The 18,405-nt window shown below is 37.2% G+C and overlaps 1 long non-coding RNA gene across 1 annotated transcript; it reads left to right on the top strand.

The window, feature by feature from the left end:
- Positions 1–12,791: 12,791 nt before the first annotated feature.
- Positions 12,792–17,277, top strand: LOC122235985. The gene is made up of 2 exons (XR_006214181.1): positions 12,792–12,848; positions 16,474–17,277. It is a non-coding gene; the product is annotated as an uncharacterized LOC122235985 (long non-coding RNA).
- The last annotated feature ends 1,128 nt before the right edge of the window (positions 17,278–18,405 follow it).

Genomic DNA, 18,405 nt, shown 5'->3' with positions numbered 1-18,405 from the left:
TATAATTGATTACTTGCAAATTAAGTCATTAGGGTGTTGTGCATCTTCTTTTCTCTAGGTTATGCAGGTGGCCTTTAGATAAAACTTGCAGAATACCAGAAATATAATCTTTACTCCCTGGAGAAAACAAGTCCCAAGTGTTTTTTGAAACACTAGCCATCAGTCAGTCCCAAATTTCATCAAAAGAAATATGTCTAGATGAGCCAAAGTGATACACAGTTTACTGATACAAACCTTTGTCTGACCATTTCTTTGGAATAGGACTGTTAGTACAGAATAGAAACATTTCTCCAGTTCCATAATTTTTCGTTTTTAGGAGGATAAAATATGAGAACTTTGTAATCATTTTGATTGAATTGTTATAGAATACTTCAATAGTTACCCAGTTCATATTTTTAAATTGACATAATAAATAAATAAAGACATTTACTGAATCATATAAAAATTTAATCCAATAAAAGGCAGGAGAAAGGGGAAAAAGGAACAATAACAACAATAGCAAAAAAACAACTAAACAACTAATAAAAAATAATTTTCTAGAAAACAGCATGCAAAATCGGGTTGGATTTAACCATATCAATAATTACATAAACTATAAATGGTCTAATACCTCAATTAAAATTCAGAGATTGTCAGATTCTATTTTTAAAAATCAAGACCTAGGGGCGCCTGGGTGGCTCAGTCGGTTAAGCGTCCGACTTCAGCTCAGGTCATGATCTCGCGGTCCGTGAGTTCGAGCCCCGCGTCAGGCTCTGTGCTGACCGCTCAGAGCCTGGAGCCTGTTTCGGATTCTGTGTCTCCCTCTCTCTCTGACCTTCTCCCATTCATGCTCTGTCTCTCTCTGTCTCAAAAACAAATAAACGTTAAAAAAAATTAAAAAAAAAAAATCAAGACCCAAGAATATTCTGTCTATAAGAAATCCACTTAAATAGAAATATATAAATAAAATAAAAATAAAAAGGTAAAAGAGATATACCATATGTGCCAGTTATTGATTTATAACCTCTTAGTTCCAAATTTATACTTCATTGTCTCATTCATGAAAATAGATCTTCACCCTGCACCAGCTGGCATAAAACTAAATTTTGTCAATAGAGGGCACTAGAGAGACATTTCAGGATGAAGGAGCAGAGTCTCAGAAAGCCCACCATTTTTTCTCCCACTGCTCAGCCAGTGCATTTTCTGCAGGGTACAGCTCTCTACAACATTTGGCTACTCCTGGGGCTTTCTCTAGCTCCTGATTCAGGTCACAATATGACCTGGGCTGCCAAAGTTTTTTCCTTAGGTTTTCTCTACCTCTGCCTTTTAGCAATCCCGGCATGTCTGAACTTAGAGGGAGCCTCTGTCTGTGCTCTTGTCCTTCCTCAGCAGTAGATTGTTGTTAATCCTGGTAGGCTTGTAAAGGCAAGGGATTCTCATTTGCTTTGATTGATCCTCAGTCTCACAGTAGTCTTATACTCCTGTACTTTGGGGGTAGGGCTTTCTTCCTACGCAAGGTTTTGAGCAGGAGTTTCCTGACCACCCCCTCCAGTCCCCAGCCTCTATCCCTGTTAACAGGCTTTTGCTTTGTAACTGTGGAAGATCCTGAGCCTAAGGGGATGTCCTACCCTCTTGCAAGGCATAGAGCTTTTGCTTCAACCCTTCCCCCAGAATCAGTTTTTTGTTTTTTGTTTTTTTTCCTAGGAGTCTTTACTACTCATACAGAGCACTTCACTTCTGACACTTTTGGTCACCAAATATGTGTATGTGGGATTTCCACACCATGCAATTCTCTATGACATCAGCTGGGTGTCCTGCAATTCTGACACAACTTACCTGAAGATAGTGTCAGTTCCCACAGGTTGGGGGCTCAGTCCCACAAGACTGTCCCCACCTTCAGATATCAAGCACAAGTAATAGTTCCCCAGGTCACCTACAATTTCTGTCAAACTTGGCCATAAATCAGAGTTCCCCACAATCCCTTCCTTGGATTCAATTAATTGGCTAGGTCAGCTGACGGAACTTAGAGAAACACATTTACCAGTTTATTAAAGGATAGGATAAAGGATACAGATGGACAGTCAGATGAATGGATACACAGGGTGAGGTCTGGGAGGGTACTGAACACAGGAGCTTCCATCCCTGTGGAGTTGGAGTGTATCACCTTCCTGGTATGTGGATATGTTCACCAACCTGGAAGCTCTCTGGGATTTTTATGGAGGCTTCATCATGAAGGCCCGATCAATCTTTAATTCTATTGCTGGCCCCTCTCCCTTCTCACAAGAGTGTGGGGTGGGGCTAAATTTCAAAGCTTCTAATAATGGCTTTGTCTTTCTGGTGACTACCCTTACTCAGAAATCATCCAGGAGCCCATCAAGAGTCCCCTCATTATAACAAAAGATATTCCTGTGACCTGGGAAATTAGAAGGGTTTTAGAACTTCTGTGGTAGGAATTAGGGGCAGAGACCTATATATATATATATATTTTTTTTTTTCTATTATCTCACACATGGTGATTACCCAGAGTGGGGTGGCTCTGGGAATGGTAAAAATGAAAAATGGATAAATAAGTAGGAGGCGTATTATAAGAGTCGTGTATGCCAAGCTGGATATTTTGACATAATGTTATAGATTGTAGCAATCATTAAAAGATTTTTAAATAGAGGCATAGTAAGATGAAATGTGAATGCTAGAAAAATCAGTATGGCACCAGAATATAGAAAAGATTAGTTAGAAGAGAGATTGATGGTGGGTGTATTGCTAGGAGGCTGTTACATCATAGCAGGTAAGAGATGGAGGTGTGACCCAGGACAGCGCCGGTGGATGAACTATAAGAGGATATTCTGTCAGTATGTTAACTTTGCCCTTCCTTTGTAGACTCAAACATCTGTTCCTGTGAAGCATTTTCACCAGTACTCTGAGACAAACTTCGTGGAATTCACTGCTTATATAGCACTAATTATGAGCTAGCATATGGTTGCTTCTGATTATTTTTTAAATCTTGACCTTATATTTGATGAAGTTTTTGCAGACACTCACTAATGTTTAGCCAATACTCATCTGCCTAAATGTGGACAGGGTGTGTATAGGTCTGCCACCTGGCCCTTCTCCCGTCCCTTTCCGTATTTGTGCCTCTCTTCTCTGTGCTGTGTTCAGTACTATTTTCTATGGTGCAACATAAGCATCCAATCAAACTCTCATTAGTCAAGTGGCTAGCCCTCAAATAAGGAAAAAGAGGCCTTTCCAAATTAAAATAGATCCTCTAAACCATTCATATTTAGTGAGGAAGAAAAGGACATTGTTCCAAAGTAAGAACTGCCAAGAGCTTCAGAGATACAGTTTAGACAGAACTTTCTAAATTTTCTTTGTTTTTAGAAAACTATTCTTAGTTGAGGGAATAAAAGCCCAAAATGGATCTTAAAAGCAGCTTGAAATTGGAATAGTTTTTATGATCCAAATTTTTAATAGATTAGGTCAATCAGAAATATGTTTTAAATTTCCTTTGAATTATAAATTATAAATCTAGAAACTGACTTTCTTAGAGTAAACACAAGAAGCACCTTGTCTTCTTCATGAATCTGTCATACACAACTTCACATACCTATATGCACATGCATATTCTTGTATACACACACAAATCTGTACACAGAAACTATCTCTTGGTTTTATAACACAATGATACCGTCTCATTACTGCCTTCTGCCAAAATAAGATGATATTTGTAAGAATATTTGTAAGAAATTCCCTCTGATACCAGGAATGGGTCACCATATTGAATCAACACCTTGAAAAATAAATACACTGAACCTTTTGCAAAACTTCAATATTAAAAAAGTAGAATATTGTATTTTATAACCTTAAGTTATTTTCTGATGTACACTGTATGGATTTCAGATCTAACTTCACATGGCCAATGCCTCCTGGTGTAGGAGTGGCAGGTTCTTTGTTTTTTAACTTCTTCATTTCCTACAAGATATGCTGCTTGTTTTCTAATGTCCTTATCCTGTTGTTTAAGTAGCAAGAACTAAACTCCCAAACATATCTCAATTTTGCACACACATGCGCGCGCACACACACACACACACACACACAACGTTGTTGCCCATACAGCCTCTAGATGCCATATATTGTCAGCTTTTATATCAATGGGTCATCATCAGAAATAGGGCTTGTGCACTATGTGAGTTTTAAACTCATACTTATCTACAAAATTTGACACAATCAGGGCCAAATTTATCAAAATGAGTTACTGGAAACACAATGAATGTTCTCCTTGTGTGAATTATAGTAGCTTTTGTAAATTGCTAAAATCTGCAAACCTGTGGGAAACATTTTCAGTAAATTGATTTTACCAGACATTGCCTCCGTAATAAATAATTCATCCTGGTGATTAATAAGTGTTCCTTCTTTTGATTTTGTTCCCTTATAATTAAAATAAACCTGAAGTCAATTAAGAGAAAACTCAAAACTACATCAGACAAAATATCACAGTAAGAACACAAACCAGGGCTGAGGCACCATAATTGTTCTTTGTATAATTTCTACTGTTGAGACCTTTTCAGTTGCAAATGACAGGAACAGGATTTAAAGGAAATAAGCAAATGAAGAAATCTTAGGGCCTGTGAAACTGTGAATGAATCTAGGTCTGGTTAGATCAGATATAAGTGAAGGAAACCAGAATATGTCACCCTAAAGTATGCCTCTTTGACATAAAAATTATTTTGAGGTGAAAGCAATTAAGAAGAAGCAAACTCACAAAAAGCTTCCCCTTTCTACCTCACGATGGGAAATAAATATTCCTTTTATCGGTGACACTCGGATCGGCCCAGAGATCCTCCAGAGGAATCTGCAAATAAAACTTAACTTTATTAATTCTCTCCCATACACATTGACACTTGAACAGTGCAGGGTTAGGGTCACCAACCTCCCCCCCAGTTTGCATGTAACTTTTGACTCCCCTAAACCTTAACTGTTGATGGAAGGCTTACTGATAGCATACACTGTCAATTAACACATATTTTGTATATTATATGTATTAAATACTATTCTTATCATGAAGTAAGTTAGAGAATATAAAACATAATTAAGAAAATCATAAGAAAATACGTTCATAGTACTGTACTATATTTATATGTATAAAAATAATCCCAGTGTAAGTGGTTTCATGCAGTTCAAACCAGTGTTGTTCAAGGGTCACCTGTGTTTACCTTCCCTGGGTCTGCCATACTCGGAAGCCTATGACTCTGTGCTTTGTTCTGTTGTTTCTCTATAATGTGTTGTTCTCTGTTGAAGATGCTGCATAAGATGGAACCCAAGCCACCATTTTGAGCTCCTTTCCTTCAGGTTTCTCCCACCGGATGTGCACTGCACACATTAATAAACTGCTTGTTTTTCTCTGATCAATCTTTTTGTTAAAGAGTGTCAACTGACAACCTAAGGGGCTCTGAACTTTTCTTGGAAACTATCTCACATTTTCCCCCTAGCTGGAGAAGAACTGGCCACAGACAGCCCTCTGCCTGTATAATTCCTGTAATTTATGGATTCAGAGAAAGATTCTCTCTCTCTCTCTCTCTCTCTCTCTCTCTCTCTCTCTCTCTCCTCTAGAGTTCCCAAATCAACGGTCTGGGCTATACACTGAAGTGTAGGATATATATCCCTATTCAGGATGTTGGCCAAGGTGGGGTTAGTGTTCTGAGCATCGAAGATATGCCAGGTATTGTCCTGGCACCTGGGAACAAGAGAAATAAAGCCCTTGACCTCCTGAGGTTTACATTCTCCTGGGAGCAATGAGAAATAAAGTAACCAGTCAGCCACCCAATTTCCAACAACAACCACAACAACAATATTTTTGTATCATTAATGTGCTTTGAAGAAGAACTAAGCAGGTTAAGGGGGTAAAAACCAATGTGGGGTTGCAGTGGTGGTGTCAGTGGTGAATTTTAGATAGATAGAATGGACTTTTTAAAGAGCTAACGTTTGAGTAGCAACAGAGCATGGTTCCATGTATGTGTTGTGACTTCTGTTTACTCTAGAAGAAAATCCAGAAGGGGGACATTTGCTACCTGGGCTTGCAGAAATACATTTTCTAAGAAATTTCCTAGACATGTAAGGTTGTGTGTGTAAAAAGACAATGTCATATGTAACTACTTCCTTTTCCTGGAGATGTGGCACCTTGCTCAAGACCCTGGGCTTCTCTGGATTGAAGTCTATTTGACTTCCAAGGTCCCATGTAGCTCTAAAGTCAGTGGTCTTGCATTCATTCTATAATTAATTTTCATATTTTCTTTTAACATTCAATCGTGTCAGAATGAATGATGCAAGCAGGACAAAATTGAGTTGCAGATTATCATTTACATTAGCCAAATTAGCGAAAGGCATTACCTAAAAAAGACAAAAGTTCTATTTTTTAAGGACTCATGTATCAATAATTGTAACTTCTACTAAATAATTTTAAAAATGCCTGGTGACATAGAGTCATTATTTATTTTCTAGCTTCAGAAAAATCTGTGATTAAATTAACATATTTTGATCAGTAAATATCCTCTAAGTGTACTAAACTTGCCAGCCAGTAGAACAAATATTTAAAGAAAAACAATCTTACTTTTTCTATTTTGTGCTTATTAGTACTAGTACTATTTGATTTAATGAGACCAAAAGAAATACTTAGTAATATGTTACCTATGAGAAGCTCTTCCATTTATTCATCAGACATACTTACAAAATCAAGATAATAATAATTCTCTCTAAATAATTCCTGTTGTGTTAAGTAATAACAGCAATAGTAATAGCTAATTCTAGTCAAGCACCTAGTATATGCTGGCACTTTTATAGATGCTAAATATATTTATTTTAATCCTCTCAGCAACCCTTTGAAATACAGTAAAACCTTGGTTTGCAAACGTAATTCATTCTGGAAACATGCTTGTAATCCAAAACACTCAAATATCAAAGTGAATTTCCCCATAAGAAATAATGGAAACTCAGATGATTTGCTCCATCACCCAAAAGTATTCATATAAAAATTATTACAGTACTGTACTATAATACAAAATAATAAAGAAATACAAAATACAAAAAACAATTAACCTGAACTTACCTTTGAAAACCTTCATGGCTGGTGTGCGGGAGACAAGAGAGAGGAGGGTTGTTGCATAGGACGACTTTCACTATCACTAATGGAATCACTGCTATCTATTGGCTCAATGGAATCTTTTGCTTTTTGTGCAACTTTAACAAGGAACCTATCTAACGACCTAGAATGAAGCAAAGCATTCCTAAGTTCACTCTTGTATGGAAAAGCAAAGGACTGTCCACAGGTGCTTTGAAGTGACAAAAAATACACCAGTGCCACTTGTGGGCACCTTCCAATGTTCTGAAAAATCACTGATATCTGCCACACATCATGGCCTGAGACCGAGCATTTGAGCATGGGAGACGATCACCCAGAATCCCGGGGGGGGGCAGGGAAGAACCATTGTCTCCGTTGTGATCATGTGATGTTTGGCGTCAGGTACTACTCTTATTGTAAGACAGCACTTGTTTATCAAGTTAAAATTTATTAGAAATGTTTGCCCATCTTGTGGAACACTGGCAGAGCAAGTTACTCTCAATCTAGGGTTTTACCGTACTGCTATTATTAACCTACTTTTCAAGTGAGGAAACTGAAACAGAGAGGGGAACCCGCCTCACCTCACAAAGCTGGTTGGCAGAACAGGGTTTTAAATCCAGGTGTTTCAGATCATAGTTCAAGTTCTTAACCACATATTATATCCTGCATGCATTTTCCATCTGATGAGTGGGAGATGGTATTAATCTGGGTGCAAATCTAGTTTAGGAAAAGTCGGGCAGTAGGTGATATTTGCCCTACTTGCAGTGTCTCTGTTTTGACCTATTCATCTCTACCCATTGCCCGTGCCCTTGTCACTCCTGCAGCCCCACGGCTCTTTTGCTCTGTTCTGTCACACTCAAAATGTGCAAACCCCAAAGGAAACTAGTGTCAGTTGTTTACAGTTAGTATCATTTTAAGTCCACGGTTTGCCTCTTTTGGTGGGACTTACACTTTATACTGTGTATTTTGCATAGGAACGAATGGCTTTTTTTCTGCTAAAGAGAAAATTTCAAATTTCAGCAAGTGGATGGAAGAGCTTTTCGGAGGGTCAGATTGCTTTAACAATTGCGGTTTCATAGTTAGAAAGTCAGTCTTCTACTCTACCTACTTATATCGTGTCCCAGTGTTTGGCAACACGGGAAAGAGCATTTAAGCTAATTATGTTAAATATGCAAAATTATGAACGGGTGAGAGACAGCACAATTAGTTTGGAATCATCCCCAGGATGATCTGTCTTAGATTGCAATACATATCAGAAAAGTCTTTGAAAAGAACTGGAAGAAGAAAATGGAGTAAAATTCTAAGGGTTCAACCACCTTCCGTTGTGACGAGACATAAAATGTTGCTCATAAGAAAACAGAACTATACCCCTTACCTTCTAAGTAAGTGTTTCTGATTCAATAGTTTACTTGATTGTCAGTCAAATGGGAGATATTCCTTTCCCTGAGGAATTGCACTGGTGCTTTCAACCCCCTACCTCCTTTCCCACCGGGAGGGCAGGAGAGGCGACGCTGAGCCTGACCAGTTCTAAAACAGATTAAGTACCCTTCAGTTGTTGAGCTTTTAAACTCTGGTTGTAGGGTATCTGCCTAGGTATCTCCTATTTTGCTTCCTTTATCTTCCAAATTCCATCTGCCTATCTAGGTGACTCTCAGTTTTCCAATGAGGAAACACCGCTTCAATGCTAACTGGGGGCTATCAGAGGCAAACAGAATTGGCAAAACTCCCACTCTCTTTTTTTACTGTCTCTTTCTCCCTTTTATGTTTGTTTTTTTTTTTTTTTCTTTCAATCCTGCTCTCCCTGCATCCCTTTTCCTCCTCTTTCCATCCTTTTGCCTTCCTTCCTTTCTAACCAGAGCTGGAGTCCAAGTGCCTCCTTTTGAATTCTGGCTCTCATACCTTCTTGTTGCATAACCTTGGTGGTTAAGTTCTTGAACTTCCCTATAAACCTCAATACTTACCTAACAGGGTAGCTCAACATATTGACAGGATTCAAAAAGTAGAAAGCACTGCAAATAATGTCTGACACATATTAAGTATTCACATGTTAACCATTATCAGCATCATCACCATCATCATGAGTGCTATTCACTTTCATAAACATTACTGAGTCTTTTGTTTTAAGTGCTGTGCTAAATAATTACGGTGAGCAAATCAAACATTTCAACTAAGAACTTTCAATTTTAGGAGCCAATGTGCAATCCATTTCTCACACTGTCCATTTCCTTAGAGCTTTCTTACTCTTTTCCCTATAAAATCATACCTGTTTTGTTTTCTCATTCCTTAAAGAATGCCCTTTGCCAAGTGGTAGTAGGTGAAGATATAAAAAAAATGTTAGTTTTAATCCAGTAAATACGCACATGTTCCCAGAAGGCGTTCAAAGAACTAACCATGTGGACGTGGTTTTCTATATCACAGCTACTTCTAGGACTAAATTTTATTCGGTTTGGTCATTCCATGATACTCAAATCATACCTCAGTCTATTATTTACTTTGCCTGCACATTTGGATGACTCTCCCAACTATTTTTTATAATTGATAAAGGTGCTCACAATCTTTTTGATAATATTTTTGTTTAGAATTTATGAGGGTTCATTTTATTTAATTAATTTTTTTTCTTTAGTGTTTATTTTTTGAGAGAGAGAGAGATAGCACAAACAGGGAAGGGGCAGAGAGAGAGGGAGACATAGAATCCAAAGCAGGCTCCAGGCTCTGAGCTGTCAGCACAGAGCCCGAAACGGGACTTGAACCCACGAACTGTGAGATCACGACCTGAAGTCAGACGCTTAACCTATATATGGCCACCCAAGTGCGCCATATGAGGGTTCATTTTAATTCATACTAAATAGTATTTCTTAAAATACCACCACCATGCTTCAAGCTTTTTTTTTATCAGATTAATGAAAAAGAAAGTTTGTAATACTATGGCCATTTTCTGTGTCCTTTGCGGTGACAGGAATTCCTTTAAAAATTATCACAATTACTGGCCTTCAGAACACCATACATATTGCTACTCTTCACTTTGGTTTAAGCGCTCTCTGAGGAGAAAGTACATATTTTCATTTTTTTCTTTCTTTCATTTGTTCATTGATATACAATAAGGGTCAGAACTTCTAGTCCATGTTGTAAAAGGTGTCTTAGACACTCATGGGGATCATCCCTATCGATGGCATTTCTACTGCGGGTGTTTTCCCTAACTCTCGTCCACATGTCAGACCACAGCATATCCAGTCCTGGTCTCTGTTTAATTCAGTTCACGTGAAGCAGCACTTGGGCAGGATGACTCATTTGGAAGCCACTGGGGGTTCTATCTACCAAACAGATGCAAACTTCCAAAGTCTAGGTGCGAGTAAGAGAGAAAGATTACCAAACCTGCTTTGAACACATACCATTGGTTTGAAGGCTGAAATTTAAGTTATCATTCTGCCTTTGGGGCTTTTGCCTGCAAACATTTTAAGAGGTTTAAGAAAATAAAATATACTGGAAAGTGGATCACGCAGGCAAGTGGATTTATATAAGGCACCCTTTCTCAGAGACTCATTTTAGGCAAAATGATTTCAGACACTTCCTGAAGCAGTATGGCATTCCATTTCACTCTATTTTTTTTTTCCTTTTGATTAACAAACCAGTTATGAGTAACATGCCAGTGAATCAGTAGTCTTAACATGAGAAGGGTCCTGTCAAAATAATGACAATCACCAACTATATGTTGAAAGGGTCATTGTGAGGATTAAAAGAGATGAAATCTGTAAAACATTTAGAGCAATGTCTGGCTTAATGTTGAACACTTGCTGCTTGTTAGCTATTGATAGACTTATTATTGCTACTGGGAATTACCCTGGGCTCACTTTACCCTGTGGCACTGCCTCACAATTAGGGGGACAAAGACTAGTACAAATGCAAAGTAAGGACCTGATAAGAATAAAGATTTTAATATCGACTCACATTGCTCCCTGGAATGTATAGCAATTTCTATCAATAGCATTGAAAAATCAACTTGAAACCGTTTTGAATTCAATTATTACCAAGCAGTTTATTTGGGTGAGTCTGTTGGGCAATAAGATAGGCTTATTCTACACATAGTATTTCTACACCTTTTTACAGGTGAGGAAAACCAAAGTTCAAAGAGGCTTTAAGTAAATTTCCCAAGGTCACACAGCTAGAAAGTGGTAGAACTGGTTTACAGAATGTTTTGAAATAAGTTCTCAATTGTCATGTTTTGAACCATAAATTGTCTATTATAATTTCCCTTTCACTCCATTTGCAGGTGATTGAGCTGTTTTCAACTATTTATGGTTTCCACTGAGTCCTTCATGAAATCATGTTGATTTCTGTTTCGCAGGAGTTTAGATTGCTGATTGTTCTTCCTGCTGCCTGTGGAAATAGTTTACCTCAATGGAATGGGTATAATGGCCCCTCAAATGTGTCCACATCCAGAACACGTTACCTTACATGGCAAATGAGATTTTTGTATGATTGAATTAAGGATTTTGAGATGAGGAGATTATCCTAGAGAATCTGGGTGGGGCAAATGTAATACAAGAGTCCTTATAATTGAAAAAGGAAGACAAGATGGGGCGCCTGGGTGGCTCAGTCGGTTAAGCGTCCGACTTCAGCTCAGGTCACCATCTCACTGTCCATGAGTTCGAGCCCCGTGTCAGGCTCTGTGCTGGCAGCTCAGAGCCTGAAGCCTGTTTCAGATTCTGTGTCTCCCTCTCTCTCTGACCCTCCCCCGTTCATGCTCTGTCTCTCTCTGTCTCAAAAATAAATAAACGTAAAAAAAAAAAAAGAAAAAAAAAAGAAAAAGGAAGACAAGAGAAATCAGAGAAGATATGAAGACAGAAGCAGAGGTCAGAGTGACGCAACTTTGAAGATGGAAGAAAGAGCCACAAACCAGGTAATGCAGGCTGCTTCTAGAAGCTGGAAAAGGCAAGGAAACCAGTTTTCTCCTGGAGCCTCTAGAAGAAACACATTTCTGCTGACATCTTGAGTTTAGCCCCAGAAGACCTATTTTAGACTTCTGATCTCCAAATTTATAAGTTTGTGTTGTTTTAACCCACTGAGTTTATGGTAATTGGTTATAGCAGTAATACGAAACTTACACATCCTTTTTGAAGCATTTACAAATTGTCTCACCTTTTATTTTAATGCTTCCACAAGTGAGATCAATTGTTTTTTTTTTTTAAGTTTACTTATTTATTTTGAGGGGACGGAGGGGCAGAGGAGGGAGAGAGAGAATCCCAAGCAGGCTTCTCACTGTCAGAACAGAGCCTGATGTGGGCGCTCGATCCTAAGATTGAGCCGACATCAAGAGTTGGTCACGTAACTGACTGAGCCACCCAGTTGGTTTTTTTATTATCTAGATCAAGATTCTGAACAATTTGTTTCCAGCGATAGACATGTATCAGCCTGTTTGCTATCAGGAGAGAGGTTTGGGAGGGTCCAATCAGTATAGGTGAGTATAGGAGAAGAAAGGATGGGTGATGGGAGCATGACCCATGGGTACCAAGGAGGGCCTTGAAGGGAGGAAATGGCTTTAATTTGAAGGTTCCTCAAGCAAATCTGATAAGGCCCAAGGAGGTCTTGTCTCACCCTGTTGGAAATCATTGATGTAATAATAGGACCAGTGACAGTACAGCAATTCATTGCTGACTGCAGTTCTAAGAGCTTCACTTCTATTGTCCCCTTTATTCCTCGCAACAGCCCTGTGGAGTAGATATTACTGATACTGTCTCTCTTTTATGAATAAGGGAACTGATAGGTAAGGACACAGATTTTACATTAAGTTTTATATAGTGACATTTTGCTTACAATATAATTGTTAACACTGAACTGGTTGCCAAATTGTAAAATATACAAACATTCGTGATCACGGCACTATTTTACGTGCAGATTTTAAGAAGCCTTTAAGCTTTTTTCCTGCCACTTTGTCTTTAGCTATTATTACTAGATTGCCATTTACAGTGTAATTGTTCAGATACGTTAAAGACAACTTTTAAACATCGTGTCCATCCAGGTATTAAGCAAGTAGCTAGCTTTGCATAAAATGTCCACTGGGTGGCAGCTTTTCATAAAAAGTACCTGGCATTAGATCTCATATCATTTTTTTTTTTTTTTGATCTCATATCATTTTTAAAAATTTGTAAAGACCAAAAGAATCATTTGTTTGGGATTGTTGAATAGTTATTCTTTGGGTTTCTTAAAAGGGGGGGGGGGACTTTACTGTATTTAATATCCTTTCAAAATAGAAACAGAGCTTTCTCAGCTTAACACCTTTGTGTCATATATCCCCTTTAACAAGAACTTATTTGAAATGCATTTTGCAGGTAAACTAATCATAACATACACAAATGGCATTTGAGCACATAGGTAAACTTGTAAAACAATTTTTGAATCTTTAAAATCAAGTTATAATAATAAAAAGCTGTGTAACTTTGTACTAAAAATATTCTGATTTTTTGGGAAAGATCAACAAAATATTTTACAGTATGAATTTACTTATATTTAATCAAACAGCTTTCTTTCCCCCACATGCTTAAAATTTTCACATTAATGACAAATTTCCTGCCATTAAATATTTTCAGGGTTACAGTTTGAGGCCAGATTACAGTTATTTGCTTGTTTAGTGCTGTAATTCAGAAAAATAAAGGGAGGTTGTATTTTGGAAACTATTCAGTAAACATTTAAATATTATTATTATAAAAATGTGGTTGGCCCATTTGTCAGCCCCTCCCAGTTGCCTGTCCCCTGTCCAGACTGTAGGTAAAAGCATGGCCATCAGGGAGGGCCAACACGGCAAAATTAGTCCCCAGGACCTTTCCACATTCACCTAGATGCAGCTTATTAACATACAAGTCTCCTCCTTCTCCTTTTCTTCCTCTTCTTTAATCAGTTTTTTCTTTGGACTGTGCATCAGGTTGTTAGCACACTAGCCTAGGTGTTTCTAAGACATCACAGACTCTTACAAAAGCCCCATCCTTCTGTCTTTGGTAGATGCTATGAGCTCTGGTTCACTAGCTTTTAACATGAAAATATACCAATTTGTGAATTTTAAAATGTACTTTAAAATGATTAGCTCAGTAGTTTTAATAATCATGAAAAAGAAAAGATTCGGCCACTATTCCCCCAAATTTAAATGTTAATGACTTCACATTGAATAGGTCTTATGTTATGAATTTTATGAATTTATGAACTTCATGAATTGAATTTTTGAGGCACAAATAGTCAAATGTTGTTAAACTTTGACCCTATTATAGCACATATAACACTAAACAAGTAAGATGAAACCTATTGGAGTATTTTCTACATCAATTAGCTGTTTCACAGCTAAAAGATTAACTCCCTAGTGGCAATTTATTCACACCAGTTTTGATGACAATTTTCAAAAATAGAAGTTAAACTTAACCATCAGTACTTTATCATATTTTATACCTGTATTAAATTTAAGCAATGTTTTAAGATGAATTGTCGTTATTTCCTTATTAGAAAAAAATTGAAATAAAAACAAGAATCAATTACTGAGGGTAGTGGAGAGAAAAAAACCAATCAATTGATCAGAGGGATATTGAGTATCTACTCAGTGCTGAAAACATAGCAGATACTCAACTAATACACCTCTGCTGATTGATTGATTGATTGATTGATTGATAATGTTTGCTTTTGTCCACTAGCCTCCAGTATTCATATTAAAAAAAATATGCACTGCAAGGGAAATATGAGTAAGTATCAGTAATTGACTCTTTGGTTTAATTTGACTTTAGCCAACTATGTTGTCTTTGCCTGGAATTCTAGAAAATATAGGTTAGCATTAAACTGAAACATAACTATAATGAAACATTTAGTAGAGTGCTGGATCGTTTTAGTGTTGTTGAGTTTCTTCTGTGTTAGTCTAAGAGGTTTTTGGGGTTTTTTTTTAATTACATGGCCCATTGACTACCACCAAATAACTGATAATTTTTGCAAATCAAGACATACACAAATTGAGGACATAATACAACCAAGCATCACAATGCATAATGTAGTAGCACTCACAGTGACAAGAGACACAACGCAAAGTCAATATCCAGGTAGACCACTTCTGCTCTACAGACTGCCTCTAATTTTCCTTAAATAAAACACTTATAATGCATCATTTTTTTCTTTGAATTCTAAATGAACACAAAGTGTTCACAAAGTGTAAAATGTGGTTTTGAATACATAACTCTTTTCTACTTATAATTTTGAATTACAGAATAATTAACATGTTTCTTTTTAAATACCTCCATGGAGAAGTTACCTCATATAATATATGGACAATATATTTCAGAGAAATCTTCATCAAACTTACTAATATTTAGATTTAATTTTCCCCTGTAGGCTGGTTATAGTGATAATAAAAATCAGCACTGAAGGTGATATTTTATTTGCTCTAATTATTTTTTCTTAAATTATATAACTCTCCACCCCAGTGTTAGTCATCCTTTTGAGGTTTCTCAACCATTTTGTGGCCTTGGTGTAGGCTGAGGATTGGAGAGATCTGGCAGGAGGCAGAGATGGGTGGTGCTCATATGTCTCCTCTGGGGGTACTCTCTCTTCACTCTCCAGACTTTGCAATAACATTATGCAGAAATGACTGTCAGAGGTAGGATATGTTTCTTTCCTCATGATTTAATGGACAAGATCAGTAAACACTTTGTAACTCCACAGCTCCAGTCCCAGTATCAAAGGCAAATGGCAAAAACAATGTACAGTTTATTGGCACACTCTGATGTTTCAGTAAAGAATCAAAAGCATTAAATTAGATGCCCACACCCACATCCTCGTTTAGTCCCATCAATAATAAGGCAAATTACTGAGACATTAAAAGTTGGAATTATTTTAACTTCTGTCTAGAACTGACATGCAATGTTATGTTGCTCCATTCCCACAGTAGTTTATCTTCAAATATGTGTATAAATATCACTTAACACTAGAAAATAAGTTATTATCCCATTTTCACAAGAGTTCAGATTGAGGTCAAACACTATTGAGGCAAAATCAATTATGCAAAGCAAAAACTACTGGTTCATCATTTCATTTATATAGCTTTGCTTATTACCTCATTCCCCTCATCCATGCATCTAGCTTTGCAAATATTGTAAATATATAATATCTTTAGATATTATCTTGGAAAAAACCAAAAATGTTGGAGAAAGACCAACTGTGGTTAAATTCTGCCTTTATTACCTACTTAGTTATGTAATCTTGGGCATGTAGGTTGAATTTTTTAACCTCTTTCCTAATCCATAAATGGGGATCAATAAAATTTACCTTATGCAATTATTATGAAAATTAAATAAGAGAGTAGATATTAAGTTCCTAGTGTATGGTTTATATTCAACAAGGTAATTTTCTTTTTTCTTTTACAGTCAACTCCACTCATTAAAAATAGTGACACACATAGAATTATAGGATAAGAAGAGAATCTGAAGATTGAAGTAAACCTGTAATATTATCTAATCCACTTCCATCTAAGTCTTTCCATAACATTATTGAAAGTCTTGTAGGACAGCTGAGCCTTAATGTCTGCACAATCAGACATTAAGGGGATCTTGGATGGCATACTGACAATGATATTTTCAACTGGAAGACTCAAACTAGCTTAAACAAAACAAAACAAAACAAAACATACCACATTCTGAAAAGTCCACTGTTCAATCAGTTTGACTGATGTGAGGACCCATTCTTTTCCCATCTCTCTGCTTTGCCATCCTCTGTGGATCTTACTCGCTGGCTCATGATGTCAAGATTCTTCAGCCATGCTCAGCATCACACGCAGACATGACTACAGCCAAAAGGAAAAAGAGATCTTTTCTCAATGTCTATTTACTTCATTTACAAACAAGGAATCCATCCTTGGAAATCTCCCCTGAAAATTCCTTCTTATTGGTCAAAACGTTCATTTCTAAACCATATCTTGGCAAGAAGAACAAATGAGATTATTGTGACCATTTAGAACAATGCTCGGAGAGAAAGATTGTTGAAGAGTCAAACTCGTTTGGTATTATTTTGCTGCTTTTCACAGCAACTCCCTTTCAATATAAGGTTTGCTAGTTCTGTTACCTCATTAGTTTGTCCTTTGTTCCAGTGAAGAAAAATAAAAGGCCCTTTGGAAAGGTAAAATCAAATTTGAACGATGGTTATAAAGACTCTTAATAAATGTGCATACAAATGTTATTGTGCAAACCATCCGAGAGGTACTAATGAAAGAAGGTTCAGGTTGGCACTGAACATGTGATTTGCTTTTTTTTTTTTTTTTTTTTTTTTAAGTTTCATGCTTGAGCTCTCTCAACTTTAATTTGGAGAAAAATAAAGATGGTTGCTGCAGTACATTTTGGACCTTATCTTCCCATTGAACCTCAAAACGTTATCTTCAAAATAATCCATACTCATCTTTGGATACCGTAATCACTTTTCTAATGCTTAGGGGGAAGAGCAGTAGGTAAGAATTTAGGTATTAAAGAGGCAGCTTTATATTTCAGGTCGACAGTGACAGGCAGCAGTGCGTGTTTGCTGCTCCTTTAAAACCTACTCCGGTATGGCCAAATCCGGTTCTGTTTCCTGCCAAAGGCATCCCTTAATGGAAAAAGGAGATTTACGCTTTAATGCTTTAATGCAAGAATTACTGCACTCTTGATGTGAATCTCTGCTCCAGGCGGAGAAACAGAGAGAAGTTCTTCAGTCCCCTGAAGGAAGGAAGAGGGGGATTCTGCTATTTGTTATTTTTAAACAAGAAACACACACACACACACACACACACACACGAAAAGGGAGAATTATCTGAAGGAGAGTCATGTGTGAACTAATTTTTTAAAAATTTATTTAAAAATGGTAGAGGTGATATTGATAATTATAATATGGTCATGAAATGAAGGATTCCATCAATAATTGCATAAATTACTGAAAGAAGGACCTAGTTAAAATATTTTGCCTATTATTCATATATTGTTTTTAAATGGAAATTATTGTCCTGATTCTCTTTAAAGAAAAAGCTACCAAAAACATTGTATTCCTTCTATCACAATAGCTAATTAAAGACAGATTTGCTGGAGGACTGGGTGGCTCAGTAGGCTGAGCTTCTGACTGTTGATTTCAGCTCAGTCCATGATCTCATGTTAGTGGGATCCACTCTGTGGATCTGTGCTGATGGCATGGAACCTGTTTGAGATTCTCTCTCTGTCTCTCTCTGCCCCTTCCCCATGCACATCACTCACACTCTCTGTCTCCCTTTAAATAAATAAATATTTTAAAAAAAAGACAGGGGCGCCTGGGTGGCTCAGTCGGTTAAGCGTCTGACTTCA

Source organism: Panthera tigris, chromosome F3 (genome assembly GCF_018350195.1).
Source record: "Panthera tigris isolate Pti1 chromosome F3, P.tigris_Pti1_mat1.1, whole genome shotgun sequence".
Classification (NCBI taxonomy): Eukaryota; Metazoa; Chordata; class Mammalia; order Carnivora; family Felidae; genus Panthera; species Panthera tigris.
The sequence above is the reverse complement of the archived record's forward strand: the minus strand, read 5'-3'. Positions and strand labels throughout refer to the sequence as shown.